We start from the raw sequence: 20276 nt of genomic DNA, 5'->3' as shown, positions 1-20276 counted from the left end.
CTCTCTCTCTCTCTCTCTCTCTCTCCTCCACATTCACTACGAAACATTTTACTCATTCACCCTTTACTCTCTTTTGCCCTTCTTTGCTTTCCAACAAATTCCACTGTTAATGAAAATGGAAAGTTCCTTCTCAGCGTGTGCCAATAATATTATTTTTCTTAAGGCTTAATTAAGTTAGAAAATATGTACCAAATGCACAGGAACTGTATTATTCCAAGTTACTACAAAGTTCCCATAAAGGATTCTTCTTTTTCTTTGTCTCGAGTGTTACAGAGAAAACAGCAAAAGCTTTGCTGAAACAAAGTTAATAACATCTTACAAAACATAACCTTCCTATAGTTTGTTGTTTCCTGAAGGGAATTATTTTCTCAATAACAACTTTGACACAAAGTAGACTGGTAGTTTCCATTTATGTTTTATGGCAGTGGACCACAGAGAACATGACTGTAAACAATATTTGATGCTATAGAAGAAAACATGCAGTCAGTTTAGGCTATCACAAAACCGACAAAACAAGCGCACCCGCATCACTTTTGGTAATCATGTGCTGCCGTGCCATTTAGCCTGATTGGGTTCAGTCTGGCTGCACATGCTTCTCTTTGATGGAGGATTTATCATCCCATTTTCTGCTACAAAAACAATCAGCAGATGTTAGTTATAAATTAAAAAGAAGGTGCAGAGTTGTTTTTTTTCTGAATCATCTGCCAGAGTCCAACCAAGTCCTCTGCAGACTCAGTGTCTTGTCAGATGTGTTGTAGTAAATATGAGGCTGTTTGACTGAGGGCAAAGTTGCCTCTGACCCAGAGCAGATTCATGTCAGTGTATCGGTGACACCTCGGCCTGCATTTGGCTTGCAGTGGTAGTAAGTCATGTGTGTGTCACCGTGCTACGTCCATGAATGTGGACAGACTTCCTGTTATGGCATCTGATCTGGTTAACGTGGCATCAGCAAGCCACTGTAGCTTCTCACCACTGTCACTTACTTACAGAGCAGGGAAACAGGAATAGAAAAAGACGCAAGAGGCTGAGCAGCAGAGACAGAGCAAGAGGATAAAGAATGAGGTGAAGGAGGAGGATTTATTTATACAGAACTGAAACATTTAGAGGAGAGGTAGCAAAAAGAGAAACACACACACACACACACACACACACACACAAAGAGAAAGAATCTTCATCTTTCTTTGTGGGTCTGGAAGACTGACCGCACTTCTTCCCTCTCATAAACATGCAGTATAAAGCAACGATGCCAATGTGGTTTGGGCCATCCATTGTTTCAAATTTTGTTTTGTGCCTCTATAAACCTGGAACGCATTGACATGTTCTTCGTTTAATATAAAAATGCATACAAGGGGGTAAATGCATGTAAGTTCTTCCGCCCTCCTCTACACTGATGTTACTAAGGCTGGGTATTGGCACTTTTTGCTACTAACTAAAATGTGTAATTAACCTCAAGTATCAAAAACATTCAAATCTCAAAAGGTGAGAACCTACGATTGGGCAAATTGGACAGGTATTTCAGGAGCTAAAACATGAACATTTACTACAATTCACATTATATTTGCTCTTCACTATTTCCACTGATGCCTAGTTAGCATATTGTGTTACAGGGGTGAAAATTGTTAAAACATCTTCTATAAACTGAGATAATACAATCAAAAAGCAATCTTCAAAGCTTTAGTAAATCCATTCTTAAGTTGAGATATTGTGCTGACACAGACGTTATAAAAAAGACATTTAAAAAAAAATACCCCGCTGTGCTCACTTGTGCGACTGGTGCAGTGTCAAATAATAATATATTGACTAAAATATCACGTATCTATCAGCGCCCACGTGCAACTACGTTTTACAGCATGTCTAAACATATTAAACATACTGCATACCACTGCATGAGTAATCACAACTCTATTTTTGCTGCTTTATGCAGGAATATCTATATACTTGCTGTATATACATTAAGCAGAGTGTGCGGTATGTGGAACTGCAAGTCACGCCAGAACATATGCCAAGCCAAGAATCTTAGAACGTTATCTCATCTCAGATAACAGAGTTGTTGTCCAGAAGACCCATCATAAGCACACGCAATATGAATATGCCTCTGCACTTCCTCTCAACTTGTCGTCTCTCATTCTGTCTCCCTCTGTCTCTCACTTTGTGGAAGTCGGAAATAATCATTCCAGCAGTAAAATGTAATGGCTTATCACATAAAACTGTGTTGGAAATTTTGTGACTTACACATAAAGCGCTAAGACAGAGGGATCTGACTTCTTTATGGACTGAAATTAAAATGAGAGACTGCAGTTCTGTTGGTGACAGAAAAAATAAAAGGAAAGAAGCGTGTTTCACACACATGTTCTTTTTTTGTTCCTTTTGAAGAAATTAAAGACCTTCAAAGATTTATACTTTAACTCTTAGGATGACCCTTCCCTGCTATCTGACAGCAAAGGGAAGGTCTGACAGTCGCGTTCTAATTGGTCGACGTCAGAGAGATGCAGGTAGTGAGGAGGGTGACTGTCAGACATGATGTTGTAATTACACTGTTGATGGCAGCACCAGAATGCATTGTGGCTATGGCAACCTGGTGAAATAATAAACACTGCCTGCTCTTCACTTTTTGCCTGCCGACAGGACAGCGCGACATGAGTCATCGGTGGCCGAGAACACACACATTGAAACACACACACAGCCAAGACACTTACACATACATGCACCTAATTATGCAAAAAAAAAAAAATCAAATCAAACTGTGAATGAACCTGAATGCACATTTGTAAACAACATATTCACTCAGTTTCAACCTGAAGTAGTTCAATTCACTTTTCTCAACCTGATCAGACAACTCATGCTGAAAAATTACAAGATCGGGTTTTCTCTGCCTCCCCCACAGACGCCACTACTGTTTTGCTTTTGTGATCCACAGCCGACCACCATCCCTCAAAGAAACCCCAACCACAGGCCCATTGTTACAAACCGAGCTAGTGTAGCCGTGGGAAACGAGTAACTATCAGTGTGAGTTGTTTGTGCATACAAAAGCTATTCACAGTCTCACCTGGATCCTATTAGCACTAGTTTGATTTCTAATATCAACCACATGAGACGATAGTCGGCGTGTCTAACTGCTTGTACACACACACACATACACACACACACACACACACACACACACACACACACACACAGAAATGGCTGAAAAACCGCCACACAAATTCAAAGAGGAGGGATGGACGACGGGGAAGGCATCAACTCCAACATTTACTGTTTGCAGTAAATGCTCAAATCTATATCACATGCATACACACATGGCCTGAGGCTCACACCAACACACTGCATTTACTGTAAACCAGAAAAACATCACTCTTATTGGTGCCTGCTGCACCCCAACGTGACTGGAGTTTTTTCATCTCATAAACATCAATATTTCCACAGTAGAACCATTCTTGATTGTTTTTTTTTGTTTGTTTGTTTTTTAATGAGGCAATAGCTGATGAATCTCTTCACAAAACATTAAAATTAACTGAAACAAGTGTACTTCTAAAACTAGATTAGGGCTGCCACTATCAGCTACTCTCATCACTGATTAATTTGTAAACTTGTAAAATCAGTTATGGATTCGCTACAAACTTGGAACTACGGCTGAAATTTCCCATAATTTCTCCACCAAAGTAATCATATCCTTCCCAGCCAACCTCGATCTCAGTCTTGTATTTCTTTGAACTCATTGTCTCTGTAGAATCTTTCTTTTTTTTTTTTTTTTTAAATCTCCACTGCCGCAATTTGTCCGATATGCCTTGCAATGGGTGGGAAAGCTCTAAGTGAGCATGAACAATGATTTTCAGAATATTTCCCATGACTGCAACATTTCCCCTTTCTATTATGTGTGCCCTTTGGCTAATGCGATTCAAGCTTTCTAAGTGTCTAATGCCTTTGCCCTCTGGTGTCAGCCCACTACTTAGTAACAACCCCCCCTTCTCATTCCTCTGCCTCATTTCAGCATCATTTGATGTATTCAGTGTCTTATTTCTAGGAAGAGAGCATCGCATTGATGTGTCTCTGTGCAACAGTTGTTTGACAGTGGTGTCAGATTTTTGAGTTGCATAATTGAGGCTTTTTGTTGTCATATTTAGTTGACTCCGAGGGGATGAGGTTTGGCTTAATAATGACCGAAACAACCAACAAAGTCTACTCACGCTGAATGAACAATACCAATAAATGACAACACACAAAGTGAATAAAGCCTTGAAAACAACAGAAACCCAGTCTAAGGAACCAAAATAACCTCCAAATACCAGACCCCACCATCACAGATCTAAGAGAGGGGACCATCTTCACATAATCCCTGAAGTAAAGGGAGGAAAGTAGAAGATGAGAAAAGAGTAGCAGTGGATAAGGACAGAAAAGGGAGTGTGTCTTTGCTCATGTGTCCTTTGGAGGATCCCGGGCCCGTCTACTCTACTCTGTCTGCAGCTGAAGCTGATCGGCTCTGCGCTGTGAGCCTACATGGTTTTAGCCAGGGCCGCCACAGACAGACAGCTGCTATTAAACCCTGATTGTTTCAGGTTCACAGAGTGTGAAAGGGTCTGATTGAGGGGCTGTGATCCCAGTGAGGGTGGTCTTTCTCTCCTCCCCCTTCTCCCCCCTCTCAAACTCACCTCCCTCCCTCTCTCTAGAAGGTGGGAGGGGGGTGTTGGGGAGGAGGAGGAGGATTCTGTTTGTGTGTGTGTGTGTGTGTGTGTGTGTAGGTGTGTGTGTGTGTGTGTGTGTGTTGGGGGGTTGCAGGCATCACGTGATCCATGTTTCTTGCTGAGCGGACTAAAATGGAATCTGGACAAAAACACACCACTTGTTGCTGCCTGCCTCTGGTTACGTGTGAGTCACATGACTGGCGGTTGACAGTGCCACACAGAAATTTAATGTTGTTTACATCATTAATGACAGAGAGCTATAAAGAGTCCATGCTGAGATATTTGGATCCTTATCCAAACTCTGCTCTTCATGAAAAACCATCAACGCTTAACTGACCTCTGCTTCACATTCGGCCTCACGAACATTAAGAAACACACAATCCGCTTTGAAATTTTCCAATGTTCTTTGTTTTCACTTGTGGGATTCTCCTGATTTCAATTGTTCATTCAGCCTGATAAGGACTTATCACTGCTCTGATGCAGCTCTGATAAAGCCAGTCAGTCCTCACCTGTGACAGGCTGCAGCAGGACAGTTGCTTCCTGTATGGTCTATTTGTTTAAGAGCATTCCCATTAAGGAGCCTTTTGGCCTTAACACACTTGATAAAGACCAGGGAGGGTGAGGAAGCTCCCCTGCAGAGCTTTTCACACATGGCCAAAGGACAAGTGCACTTTCCTCCCCTCAAATTCTCCCCCTAATCTCAACCTTGAGAAGGGTCCCGGTTGCATCTCGGCTGTGGATTATACTCAAAGAGCTGAATTCGTGTCCACACAGTGAAAACGAGTCTAAACACATTAAGTCAAATTTATAGGTGACCATATTTTTTTTAACCAAAAACCCACAACCTCTGACCATAACTTTTTTAACCTTTTAGCCAGTGTTATGTAGTAACTTGTGCACAACCCTTTAACTTCTAATGGTCCCAAATAAATTCTATAAATTGTCTCCCTCTAACATGCTACTGGAGTCCACATCCACTATGTGTGTGTGTGTGTGTGTGTGTGTGTGTGTGTGTGTGTGTGTGTGTGTGCAAATACTGTTAGGCGAGGTTGTGAGTTTGTGTGCTTAGCACTTCTCACTGTCACTTTGGAATAAATAAGTGTTTGGCTCTTCTATTGAGTCCAGTGTTGACGCTCTTCAGTCCAGGGCCACTACATGAAGACCAGCAGCCTAATCTTTCCACATTAGCAGCTACAGTCAACTCTTGCAGAGATAATTAGATTAGAATCCATAATATACCTCAGATGAGAAATAGATTGTAGTGGGCTCTGACGCATGTTTTCCTTTTCAATCAGATGAAAAAAATCAAAAAGCTACTAGAAACGTCAACTGGGCACATGTCTGGAAATCAATAAGTGCCCGAAGTAGTTATCAGCAACTTTACACATTTACATGAGCTGTGTGTGCCTTAAAGCCTCACACAGTGCTCAGTGATGGTGTTGTTCTGTGGGTGCACTGGCAGCAACTCGCGTTTGGGAAAGATATTGGCACCTCAAGTATTTCAGGTTACAAGAAACAGCTGTTCTCGGGTGGCCCTGCTACCCTCCTCAGTGCTGGATGACTTGAAACCGTGCAGGCAGTCAGACCCCTAAAAGAAGCTCTTCCCAGAGACGTGAACACACACGGGCAGGTAAAGTCACATTTTCTGATGCCCAAACTCTGTCAGAGCTCAGTTTGTGACGGCAGCTTCGGCGCATCTCCACAAATTATTAAAAAACAAAAAAAAAAAAACAAAAAGGCAGAACAAACGCCAAAATTACGCAGAAGAGGAACCAAGAGAATGAATCCACAAAAGCCGGCGTTTGATCGGTGCGCATAAATATTATGCAACTCAGCTACTGAAATTTGGAGTGCATTTGGAAATGGGAAAGTAATTTAATTAATTAAGACAACGCTCCAAGCTAGCAAAAGTCACGCACCATCACCAGAGCAGATTCAGCCAAAACAGGACTTACTACACAGCCACTAGTCTCATTTTGTCACTTTAAAAAACACACAATAGTAATTACAGTGCCACGTAATTAAACTACAACATTCAAATCACCAATCAACCGTGTTCATCAATAATCGGTTGTGATTTCAAGCGCGAGTATGTGAATGATCAACACTGCTTACCTCAGGTTAACGCAGGAATATTCAGCATGAAACTTTCTGACTTGGTTCCCAGAGTCCTTGGAAGAGCTCAGAGGATCCAAGAACTGTGAAAGTCTGCGTTTCCAGTAAAGCCTCCCTTTCTCTCTTTTTTTCTTCTTCTTTCTCTCTACTTTCTGGATAAGCGCACTCGGATGGAGATGAGTTCTTCACAGGAACCGACGCATTGTCCCTTTCCTTCAGGAGCGCTTTTCCATACTTTTTTCAGAGTCGCTTTACGCAAAGGGTGACAAAATTGAACCCCATGTTCGGTATGGAGTCCCGCAAAGCGTCCTGGAGTTGGTTGCACAGCCAATGCGGGAATGCGCACCCCCTTCTCCCCCTCTCTCTCCCTCCCTCCTCCCTTTCTCCACAGTCTGTGGACCACCCCGAAACAGGAAGTTCACTTTTTGTTTTTCTTAAAAAAAAAAAAAAAAAAAAAGGACCACGCTGCCTCAGTTTTCCCCTCAAAGTAAATGTGTGCCCCAGAATGTCCACCCGAGCCGAGACGTTTGCAGTTCCTCGTCCTTTTCTTTGCGCGCCGTAAGTAAATGCAAACGGCATTTCTAGCAATATAGTTAGTTATATAAAGACATTACAGCATGCACATGTTTATAAAATACTTGTATGGACATGGCTGAGTCTATATAAAGTGCGCTCCGATCGAGTAATTGGGATAATCTATCTATAAATGTTTGTGTTTACTTTAATGGTGTAACTTCATAGCAGCTCTTCGGACAGCGTGTGTGGCTGGATACGTGTGGGGATGCTGCAAATTGCTGCGCCTTGCCAGTAAAAAAAATCCACCACAAAACCTGGACTGGAGTCCAGTGTGCAGCTCAGGACCAGGACCCCTGTTGCAGGTCCACAATATTTCGTTACAGCTTTTTTTACAGACCCAAGTACATGTCAAAAAAAAGAGTCACGTAGAACACATGCAAATTATAATCTGCATCTTTTTGCAGCTGTTATGTAACTAATTTGGCAAAGTGAGGAACTACCTTCTACAAGACCACCAACCTAGGCATTCATTTTGCATCAGCTGGTTTCTGGTAATCTGATTTTTGTTTGGCTATTCTCACACCAGCGAAGTCCAATATCAGCTAAGCAGCTATTCCTTTGTATGGTCCTGTGGTCTTCTGGAGGGAACCTGTGCCAAAGTCTGGAATTACATTTGAAAAACATATGAATGCAACATACACATTCTTTGCTGTCTTAGAGCGACTGCTAAAAATTATTTTCTTTTTTTATGGTGGGAAAAGGGTAACATTCAATCAATTGTGCACTAAAAGTTTTTAAGCTGTTCAACTGCTGACAAACTCTCATTGAGTTAATCTACATCATAGTCAGGTTTGGCTTTAAAGGACAATGATCAGATAGCGTGACCACTGCACAAACACTTCTTTAGGGACTGTAAAAGTTCACCTTAAAATGCGGCTTCATTCAAAGGATGCTATGCCACAGATGACAAAAGAAAGATGAATTTGCATGTTGGATGCTGGCATGTCAGTTAGGACTGTCGTCAGGCACTTGAATGTTCCTGTTTGTTGTCTAAGAAATCACATCAGACTGTTCTGGATAATGTCCAACATTGTCATAATGGCTATAATGTAATGCAATATTTCATGCTGCGTTTAACTTTTTGTTGATTATATTTTAGCCTGTCTTGTGCCCGTATGATAGATAAAGAAAGTTTTATTGTAACAAACTCTCACAACCTATTTCACGCTTAGAAAACCAGAAGCCAGTTAGTATTTACTCCAGCATTGGGATATTCAGTCTCTGCAGTGTCTTTCATGTGTCTGATATATTTACTGAAAACTTTAAGTGATAGTTGATGTACAGTATGGGAGATGTATCATTTCTTCATGCACACCATAGGCATTACAGTTCGTGAAGCTGCACTTGTTACTTCATGCAGTATTTTGATATCAGCTGTTACCAAAATGTGCTCCCATGGCATATAGATATTCACACAGCTTTAAAAAAAAAAAAGAGAGAGAGAAAAAAAAAGGTGATAGTACAGCATTAGAATTTGTGACACCATGGATGTGATATAACTATCTACAGTTGTAGCCGATCTGCAGCTGAGATTTCTAACAGAATCACAGTAACTGAAAAGTCACAGAATGTATGATAGGACTGAAACATCAAATGAATGATCCAGAATAGACCTAAAATCTCCAAAGAGTTTCATGATAATTCCCAGTGGGGTCATCAGTACAAAGTATACAGACAAAGGTGGAGCCAGTGGGTGGGCCAGGGTGGCCATGGAGGAACCATTTTCCAACAGCTTTGTTCCCACATACAGTTAAAACCAGAAGTTTACATACACTATATCAAAAGACATAAAAACCTTTTTTTTTTTTTTTTTTAACTTTTCCTGTTTGAGGTCAGTTAGGATTACCAAAATTATTTGTATTTTATATTATTTACATTATATTTTATATTTTTGTATTTGTAATGAAAGAGAGAATTTTTTTGAAATTTTTTGAAATTACTTTCTTCAAAGTAGGTTGGTGTCTTGAGCAGCACAAAAATGCTTTTGACACAAGTGTCTTTTATGTACTCATCTTGTGTCATTTAGATTGAAATTATCATATTAACTTCACTAAAAATTCGAAAAATACAACTTAAGTAGATGCTTGATCAGTCGAGGGTTTAGTTAAAAAAAAAAAAAAAATAAAAAACTTTTAATGCTCTAAATGAGTTCTCATGTACATCTACATGGCAGTCTTGCCTACATAAGAAAAAATAAGGAAGAGAGACCAAAAAGAGACTATTTTGCCTCATCAAATTTTCTGAAAAAACAAAAGCAAAGAATGAATCATTGTGTCACCCCAATGACTCACAATGATCTCTGCCTGGCCTTCACTATAAATATTGCCTGGTTCTGCCACTGTATACAGAAATTCTCTGTTGTAAAAAGCAAACAAAAAAAGAAAAAAAAATGTAGTCTTCGTGTAAAAATGCTTCTAAACACTTCTAATGTATTATTTGTCATACTGAGGTTTTTACATTCCCAAAGCTGAAAAACAAACGCACAAATGACACAGCAGTATCATATTTACAGAGAGTTTTCAGCATGGCGCACTACAGCACTACATCAACACTAAATGTTTTGCTCTTGGACTTGACCTCATCACTTTGATGAGAAAATGTGGCTTAACCTTCAGGCCTGTTGTTACAATCAGCTTCATCTCTAATCACACGAAATATTACAAATGAAGAAACAATCCATTATCCATATACCGCGTAATCTTCTCTAGGGTCGCGGAGGGGCTGGAGTCTATCCCAGCCGACTTAGGGCGAAGTCAGGGGACACCCTGGACAGGTGGCCAGTCTATTGCAGGGCTACACTTAGAGACAGACAACCAAGCACACTCATATTCACACCTACGGACAATTTACAATCACCAATTAACCTCAACATGTTTTTGGACCCTGTGGGAGGAAGCTGGAGAACCCGGAGAGAACCCGTGCTGCACAGGGAGAACATGCAAACTCCACGCAGAAAGATCCTGGGTGTCCCCACCGGGACGCGAACCAGCGACCTTCTAGCTGCGAGGCAACAGTGCTACCAACTGCGCCACCTTGCAGCCCAGTCCAAAAACGTGTTGAGGTTAATTGGTGATTCTAAATTGTCCGTAGGTTTGAATGTGAGTGTGCTTGGTTGTCTGTCTCTAAGTGTAGCCCTGTGATAGACTGGTGACCTGTCCAGGGTGTACCCTGCCTTCACCCTGAGTCAGCTGGGATAGACTCCAGCCCCTCCGCGACCCTAGTGAGGATTAAGCGGTGTATAGATAATGGATGGATGGTAATTAGCAAACTATAAAGTGACCAGCACATGGTATAGATGTCACACATTACATGCTATTTAAAATATAATGGCAATATTAACATTTTTTGACCTTGGGATTGACCTTGAAATGTCACCCAAGGTCAAATATTACATCCCCAATGGGAAGCCTTTATATGGTTTCCAATATGAATAATATGTGCATCTTGCACCTTTTTGAAGTTACAGTGCAGTCAAAATGTGTGATCTTCACTTTGACCTTGAAATATCATCCAAAGTCTAATGTAACTTCACCAACAGAAAGTCTCAACATGGTTGCTTATCTCCACCAAATACCATAACTCTAACTTCCACCCTTTTAAGGAATATAGAATTGTTGAAAAAGTGAACTTTAACCTCTAGTGGAGCTATTTTAGCAGTGACTGACCCCAAAATCTAATCATTCTGAGGAGAGGCCATTCCTAGCTCACTTGCAAAATATCAACTTGTTAGACCTTAGCACTGGAGCTAGAGACTGTTCACAGACACACAGATGGGACCAATTACTACATAGTTGCTCCTGGCCAGGGAGAACAATATGTACAATATGGAAAATATATATAAAGTATGTCTTTTGTTGAAATAAAGGAGCCGCACAGTTTGTGCGGGGATTTGCAAAACATCCATCCATCCATCCATCCATCCATTATCTATACCCCACTTAATCCTCTGTAGGGTTGCAGGGGGGGCTGGAGCCTATCCCAGACGACTTAGGGCAAAGGTACGGGACACCCTGGACAGGTCACCAGTCTATCACAGGGCTACACTTAGAGGCAACGAGGCACGCTTACATTCACACCTACGGACCTTTTAGAATCACCAGTTAACCTCAGCATGTCTTTGGACTGTGGGAGGAAGCCATAGCACCCACACAGGCACAGGGAGAACATGCAAACGCCACACAGAAAGAGCCCAGGCGGGTAATTGAACCCGTGACTTCGAGCTGTGAGGCGACAGTGCTAGCCACTGCACCCATAGTGCTACCCCAATTGGCAAAACATGAACCATGAAAATGTGCAGATATGCATAGTATGAAGCAGTGAATATGGTGCAGCAAAATATGCGTTAATGTAACTCTTAAGATTTTACATGAATGTAAACCTCTGGATGTCTCTGTAGTTTAATGCCGTGGCTTTCGGTTTATCCCAGGATAAGGCAGCACTCTGTGATCTGCTGTTCCTTATATGCTGTCTGGTGGGAAAAGCAATAACTTAAACACAGTATAATTTTTTAAAACTAGGCTTGGGTTGCTTGTGGTTTTGAAGAAGCTAGCTTACTTCATAATTGTTGCCTCTGTTATTTATTCATTTATTCTCTGATTTGTGGTGTTGACACATCAGCTGGGGATACTGCTGTTTCTTTTTATTTTGTAGAATATAATATATCAGGAAAGATTTTCCATCCATCCATTATCTATACAACACTTAATCCTCTCTAGGGTCACGGGGGGGCTGGAGCCTATCCCAGCTGACTTAGGGTGAAGGCAGGGGACACCCTGGACAGGTCGCCAGTCTATCACAGGGCTACACTTAGAGACAGACAACCAAGCACACTCACATTCACACCTACGGACAATTTAGAATCACCAATTAACCTCAGCATGTTTTTGGACTGTGTGGGAGGAAGCTGGAGAACCCGGAGAGAACCCACGCTGCACGGGGAGAACATGCAAACTCCACGCAGAAAGATCCCCGGTGTCCCCACCGGGACACGAACCGGCAACCTTCCTGCTGCGAGGCAACAGTGCTAACCACCGAGCCATCTTGCAGCCCCAGGAAAGACTTTGAGACAGTAAAAATGGGTTACCCTTTTTTTACAACACTATGTTGATGAGGGGTAACTTTACTTTGTCTTGAACTAATGCCACAGGTACAAAGCAGCATTTATCAGCTGTGAAAATTAAATAATGTATACAGGCCATAACTGACAAGAGGCTTCTCTATGTATGACATCATGGCTAGGCTGGATATCCAGCACTTAAACTTCAGTCATCATACAATACAATCAGGGTAACTGGAATTGCATTTCCTAGTTAAATAATTATATTAGAAAAACTCATGTCTTTATTGATTTATTTGACATTTTATTGCTATACTCCCAAATTAGGGAGCTATGTTATTTTTTAAAAAATTTTATTTGGATGATCTGACCCGCTAAAGGAGTAGAATCACAATGGAAACCACAAACCTGCGCAATCCAGCTTTTTATATTGATTTAGCAGCTGCTTCGATATACATTTTTAACCACATTGGAGAAATAAAAATATACAGATACTAACTATGAGGGGAAAAAATGCAATTTAAATAAATTTATTCTTTTAATGATCCTATATATTGTGAGTGGTATCTCAAGCAGCCACAAGCTGAGTAACTATTACTAGAAGTGAGTTTCAGTCCACATCATTCAGCCGTTTGAAAGGATCATGATTTATCACATCATGACGGACAACATTTGTTGTCGTTTGTGTCACAAAGTAACTACATTCATGTGGGAGTTTTCCTACAAAGCAACAACGAAAGCTGAGTCAAAGTCTGAACAGTTGGTGACCTGAACCAAAACTGGAGTCCACTGACAGCATACGGCCAGTGGTTAAATCAGATTTTGTCAATGAGAGTCGTGGGCTTTAGTCCCAGTAAATCCGCTGCTGTAGTGTCCAAGAAGGGAATTCTTGGCTGTAAATCGGCCCACAGATGCTGGAGCCATATGCTTCATCTGCCTGAGAATCCAACACCGGCTTCACTCAAGATTATCAATGGGTGGGATTAAAGGTGAAGAAGCAAATCCAGTGAGAACAAGTAGCTGTAGATGATCTTAATGGTTTTACAGGATCTTGCTGTTAAATGTGAAGCTATTAATAACTGGAAAAATCTTTTTATTTTAAAAGAGTATTTTTAACTGAAGTCATAATATATAGAGTGATTGATAGGGTCTAAAAAGATAGTTTACTCTTAAGACTTCTTATTTTGACCAGAAGGTTTACATGTAACGCTCTACTTTGACAGGTGCATGACAGCACTTCTTAAGGCTATTTATAGTGTTTTGGACACTTTTTAGAACAAGCTGAAAACATACTTGACATACTGTATTAATTGGGCTGTAAAATGTACTTATTACTGTGTACTTTATTTTGATAGCAGTAAAAAATTGTTCCTCCACAGTATTTAGATAATCACATAGTTTGATAGAAGTGATAATAGCATAGTGACTATAGAACATTGTCACTTTCTCTGTTGATTCTTTGGTAATTTCAATATAAATAACCCACAGCTATGAAGATTTATGGCATACCATGCATGTGATTAACAATGATAAAAGATGTGTAATACAGAATTTAGTAAAAGACTGAAAAAGGTTAATAAACAATTTCAAATAAATCAAAAATCTCACTAGTATGCTACCACTAACTCCTCTTATATCACACTTATATATAGGCACACGGTAACATCATCTATTGCTATGCATGAAAGCAACTTTTCCCACAAAATTGCAGAGAAATAATATTGCTGTGTTTGTCAAAAAACAAAACAGTCTTTTATGTTATAAAAAAAAAAGAAGAAGAAGAAGAAGAAGAAAAAGAAAAAGAAAAGTTCAGTGAACTTTTCCTCTCAATGAAGATCAGAGAGGAAAGGTGAATGGGACAGAAATAAAAGTTGCAGATGTCGACAGTCAAAGCTCATAGAGGGCTTACAGTGCCAGATGGATTACAGACAAGTTAAGTACCGTTGTCGGCAAGTTAGAGCAAAAGCCTATTGCACCACCATTCAGTTTAAGTGGTCATAAGGACAGGGAGCTGTAAATGAGATGCTGCTTCACTTGTTATTTTTTTTCTCCAAACCTGGCCTAAGCATACTATCACAAAAGCTGTCCTTAATCAGGAGAAACCACTTGTTGGCTGCGGTGATTACTCTCAATTCTGAAATATACTTTTACTTGATCTACAGTTATTTATACATGTTGGTATGACAAGCTGAGACATTTACACAATTGAATAGCAAGTGTACATATGGTCGTGTGGGTTTTAGATGAAAAAGAACAACTGTTTTTCAATTCACTTGTGAAAATAATTATTTAATGTCTCTTGAAAAAACTTTTGTATGTGTATAGAGTGAAGGAGCATCCGGTTTTTGATGTTTCAGGCCACCGAGGGACACAGAGGGACATGCATATTGGCCGAGTGAGAGGGAGAGAAAGCATCTGTCACTAAGACTCAGGGCATCTGGACACCATTCCCTCAAGCAGCAAAATCCACCAAATCTTTTACAGGATTTGTTTTTCCATTGCAGATGGTCCTTTGCACATGTTTTCTTCTCATTGGCCCGGGGTCCCAGGCTGACAGTGCTGCAGCTTTGCGGGTGCTGCATATATAAGGGTGCACTGTACCTGCACCAGACCCTTGCATGCTGAGGAGAGGAAATGAGAGAACAAAGACTGCAGGAGATAAACAATACAAGAAGAGGAGGAACACAAGTACTGTACACTTTTAATCACTGCAAGGAGAAGAGGTAAGTGGTGCAAAGAGGTTTCTTTCAATCTAATTCTTGCTGCAGTTAGTGCAACAGTTTTCACACTGCATGCAAAAGATTGAAATAAACTACATCTTCAACTACATTTTATTTTTGCAGCATGAATTTGTGCTGCATATACTATACAGCAGTAATGGTTGCACTGAAATATTGCAGTACACTACTGTGTTTACTAATTGTATTTTTTATAAATGAAGTTATTCATTTGATTTGTGAACTGTGCAATTTGTTTAATTGGAATGCATTTGTCAATTTTAACAAAATTCACTGAACTGTGAATGCAAATATTTTGCCTGTATGAATATCAACATAGATGCATTTGATAGATGTATTGCATGTGCAGTAAATACATTTGTAGAGCTGTGCACTGATTAAATAGTCCAAGAAATACTTTGCTACCATGACAAAAACATTTGAATCTTGTGTTATACATTTTTTGATTTAATCTCAAGCCATGTCTTGAATGGATAAGTAATTGCTATAATATGCATACATTATTCAGGAAATTACAAAAACTGAACAAAACTGGAAATTACAAAATGTTATTATTGGAAATGACAAAAAACGATGTCTGAGTAGGGATGAATCATAAAATGAGTGTCTTAGAATGCATTAGATCTTCAATATGTAGTGAAATATTGCAGCCTTAAAGTTAACAGTATTATTCCATGTTGAGCAGTGAGGAACAGTTAGATTCTTTGAATCATGCTAATTAATTGTTTCAGTTAAAGGGCACAGCTTTGTTTTGCTGCAGTTTACCCAAATGATCCCAGTTTTTAAATATCCATTTGGATTTGGAACTTGCTTTCACAGACTTACGCACTGTGATTAAAGTCCTGGAGCTAATATATTTTTTGTTGTTGGTGCTTGATTGTCTTTAATTTAGAAATAAGTTTCCATGTAACCAAAGAAAAATTTGTTTTCATTTGAAGCACCCTAGGTGGTGTTTTTTCCACTGTCCCTCTTCTATCTATGTGCAACAGTGGGATGTTTTATTTACTACAAGTAATACAACATGTAACAGTGAGTGTGACCTCAAGGTGGAATGATTAGTAAACAACTTACAGCATTAACTGATAGTGTTACTACTTGCTGGCTAGTCATCAGTCATTGTAATCCACTGTATTGATTTGAATGGATTATGTACATTAGAGTGTAAGGCAATTTAACCAAGCTATAGGTTAAATAAGGGCACTATCCCCCTTTTTTATGTCTAATTATTTAATGATGAAAAACAACATAGCTATAGTGAATTTTAAATTTGCTTTTTCCTTCGCCTTTGATCAATGTTGCAAAAGACAAAAACCAACAGCAACTGATATGTGACAAAATCACATAGCTGAGTGCAAGTAAAATAAAGAGAACATTTTCATATAATGATAGAAATTTGCAATAGTTTGATCCATTTAATGGGCAACCATTATTGTCTTTTTCTGTGCATGGTATTTTTTTCTGAGTAAAATACATCAAATAGTTATGTTAAATTGCATTTGTCACTGTTACCAGATTATAGTTGCAATATTTTGCAAACCTAAATACAGCATATGAAGCTGACAAAATACAGTATGAAGTTCCTTCTTGATATAGCTCAAGTAATAAAAAAAAAAATCCTCATGTATAAATACTATAAATACAATTAATACCACTATGTTCTGACTGCTAGTGCAAATTATGAGGTTAACTGTTTGCATAGAATTTTTTTAAGTTACTTTTATTTCCTGTTTTTTTAAAAAAAATTTTTATTTGAGTCATGCTCACCAGAGGGCAGCATTACACAAGGGGAAGACTTTGGAAACCAAAACACCATAAAACCCCTGTTGTCCTACATAAAGTAGTCACCTTTTGAGAGCTAGAAACACAGAGTAATGTGTTTCTTGTATGTTGGCACATCCTCTGCATATTATAAATTTTTAAATTTGTTTATAGAAACATATTGTTGTTGTGTACTTTCATAGTTTTACTGTATCCTATGATGCACATTGAGGCATTCAGTTGTTTTTTCCTAACTATGATCAGTCTGACGACAACTTTAAATTTAAGTGCTAAACACTTTTTTTGTGGATTCATTTAATATAAAACATTTAACACACTCCAGATTTTCCTTTTAGGTGGGGCAAATGTCAAAAATGTTTACTCATTTACACATATAATTTCTGTTTACATGACTGTCTTGTGTGTGTTGCAGACCTGCAACATCAATCAATTGGACAGTTCCAAATGCAGTTTTATGAGACGGGAGAAGAAATTTTGATGACTCTTTATGTACGTATGTATGTTAGGTATGTATGCAATCAAATTCTACATGCAAACTTATAACAAACTTTATTCCTCTAAATCACTCCAACTTAGCAAAAACATTTTATCCACATGTGCAGCACCTACAGTCACAACTTCAAATATGAGTAGCTGCATCATGCATTTCACTAAGTTCGATCAGTTAAAGAAAATTAATGAATGATCCCTCTTTTCTCTTATACATATTCTTGCGTTTTCTACATTGCAGATAAAAGATTTGATGGAATTTAATTATGCTAATGTTTGTACACCAAGTAATAGTTTTTTTTGTTTTGTTTTGTTGTTTTTTTTTTTTTTACAAAGAATAAACTTAATCTTTTACCTATTTAATCTCATACAGCATAACATTAAAACTGTGAAGTGTCACATCACACTCATTAGAAGGTGGCATACAACAACCTGACTGAATAGATTCTGTTTAGTCGTCTTTGACAGAATTAGGTCTCTACAGGAAACTGTGTGTGGTAAGACCTGAGTGAGGGTTAAGGTGGAACAGCAAGGACTGTGACATTAATTCCCTGAGCTGTGCTGATGCAAGCTCCTACTGGATCATGAACTATTTAAATCCAGTAGCCCCTGTCCTCATTGAAACACTTCCTCACAACCCACCTGCTTTTAAACATACCAGGTTTCAATAGCTAGTATTCATTAATAAAGGGTCCAGTAAACTTAATTCTAACTGGAGATCTTAAGATCACTGACTATTTAAATGGTATCATTTTATGATGTAATCTTTTTTTCAGATTGCATTTTCTCAGATTTTTTTTGGAGCCACTGTGTACAGAGTAAAGAAAATCCTCTGGATTTGGCTCCCTCTAATGGCAATAAAACAAAAAGCAATTTGGCAGACCTCTCCAACAGTGCCTCTCACCCACAGATCAGGTCCAGGGACGCTCAGATAAATAGTCTGAAAACAACACAAAGTTACAGTTAATGCTTAGGACTGACCTTTTTTTAGTTTCTTAATTTTAGCAAATTGCCACAACTGTCTCTAGTCATTGCAAAAGATGTCTTTAAAGCAACTAAAACATTTCCAACAAGTGGCTCACTCTTTGGCTTATAGTTTTTTGTCCCGACCTTTGATATTTTACTGATTTCCTATATTATACAGTAGTTGCTGCACATAGATTTAAAACTAAGTTTGTGTGATCAATCAAAAATTTCACTTTAACAATGGATGACTTGCATGTATCGCTTGTCTCCCAACTCAACAGGGCCTGCTGTTTCAGCTGTTCTTTGTTTTTTTTTTTCTGTTAAAAAGGTCCAAAAACCAATGCACCCTAAACGTACACAGCTTCATACAGCAGATAGCTGACGTTAGCAAATACCTGGCGAACAAAGAAGAGTATTAAGGAGCTAAAGAGACAAATCCCTCCCTCAGAAAGAGGTGGAGACCCAGACAGAGTTAAAAGGAACTTACAAGTGCCAGGCACCCTCCTGGAGGAGGCCACTCCCATAGGATAGAAATTGTTTGTCATAGGATAAAGGTGATCACTCAGACCAACTTTGTATTGATTTGCTGTAACCCTTCCCTCTAAGGGGACAAGTGGACCCAAACCATGTCAGCAAAATTCCTCCCACAGCACAACAGCGCCACTGGATGTCCCTTGCTGTAGTGGTGAATCATTCAGGTTTTCCTTTTCAGTTGCTACCTGTCTGTGTATGTCGGTGTTGTATCAAGAGCTTATTTCTGCTGCCCCCAAGTGGCCCAAAAAAAATCTGGTATTGCACTTTAAAGTAATACTTGGATCAATAGTGTATAACTAACAAGGTGTCTGTTTAGGTGAAACAGGTTGGGGAAGTCTGGGATCTGGGATGAATCTCTGTAGGTGTTGATGTTCCGTTGGTGATGCTTCTTGCTGTCAGGCGAGTTGAAGCAACAGTCAACTTAATCTATAGTGGAAAAGGCAAATCATAGTCTCCACCCTTCTACTTTTTCTGCCCTACTATTTTCAAAATGATAAAAGTCAATGGTACAGTGTGTTGACTCATACAAAGGACATAATGGCGATGTTGGCTTGGATATACTCTGTTACATTTGAAGTTGAGCACAAAGCATATTTGCTTGACTTGTTGCAATGTGAGCTAGTGGGTGATATTATTCTACTGGTGACCAACATTGTTAACTAACAACATAAGGTGTACAAAAAAAAAAAAAAAGGTTGCTGACCTGAGCTGTGTCTTTCCTGTAAGGATAGCCAACTAATAACATCTATTCCCAAGTGACTTGCTCAGTCAGGCTGATTCACTAGCCCAACCTCCGCCCAACCTATTCAGACACAGAGTAGAGTGAATATTGGCACGAGAATGGCAAGATTTGGAGAAGCATGCTTGGAGCAAATTGGGCTGTATATCAAAATCTCTTAGCATCACTCAGACTAGGTTTGCTGGCAATGCTGGCACTCAGAAGAAGGTCGGCATACATGGGATGCTTCAGGCACAACATTCCTCTGCCGATGTTGGACCAAGTCATTCTGGCTGTCTGGGTGGTTGGGCAAGTCCAAAACGTGTTTTTAATATGCATGTTTATGACTTTCTTGTTTTGGCTGTTGCAGTGTCTCAAAATAAACCAAGAGACTATTGATGGATGTTTCTGGGGCCATCATCCACAATTCCACTAGCTGTTGCCTCCAGTCTACACCTATGTAAATACTCTTCAAAGTACTCGTCAAAATGCCCAAGACTCAAAGCTGCTTCAACTAAAGAAACACAAGACACAAACAAGGACATGGTCTGTTGCCCTTTTTGCTTGTTTTAGCTAGCATTTTTGCTTACTGTATTGTGTTATTTTCAACCTTATCAAGTTGCAAA

At 39.4% G+C, this 20276-nt stretch overlaps 1 protein-coding gene across 2 annotated transcripts in view; it reads right to left on the bottom strand.

The window, feature by feature from the left end:
- Positions 1–7099, bottom strand: part of gli1 (GLI family zinc finger 1) — a 55288-nt gene extending 48189 nt beyond the window's left edge. For both annotated transcript variants that reach the window (XM_008280725.1, XM_008280726.1), the window contains exon 1: positions 6795–7099. The gene's annotated coding sequence lies outside the window, so the exon portion shown is untranslated. The remainder of the gene's footprint in view (positions 1–6794) is intronic.
- Between the last annotated feature and the right edge of the window lie 13177 nt (positions 7100–20276).

This window comes from Stegastes partitus, unplaced genomic scaffold (assembly GCF_000690725.1).
Source record: "Stegastes partitus isolate 25-593 unplaced genomic scaffold, Stegastes_partitus-1.0.2 Scaffold208, whole genome shotgun sequence".
NCBI classification, from domain to species: domain Eukaryota; kingdom Metazoa; phylum Chordata; class Actinopteri; family Pomacentridae; genus Stegastes; species Stegastes partitus.
Note: the sequence above shows the minus strand (reverse complement) of the source record. Positions and strands in the feature narration are given on the sequence as shown.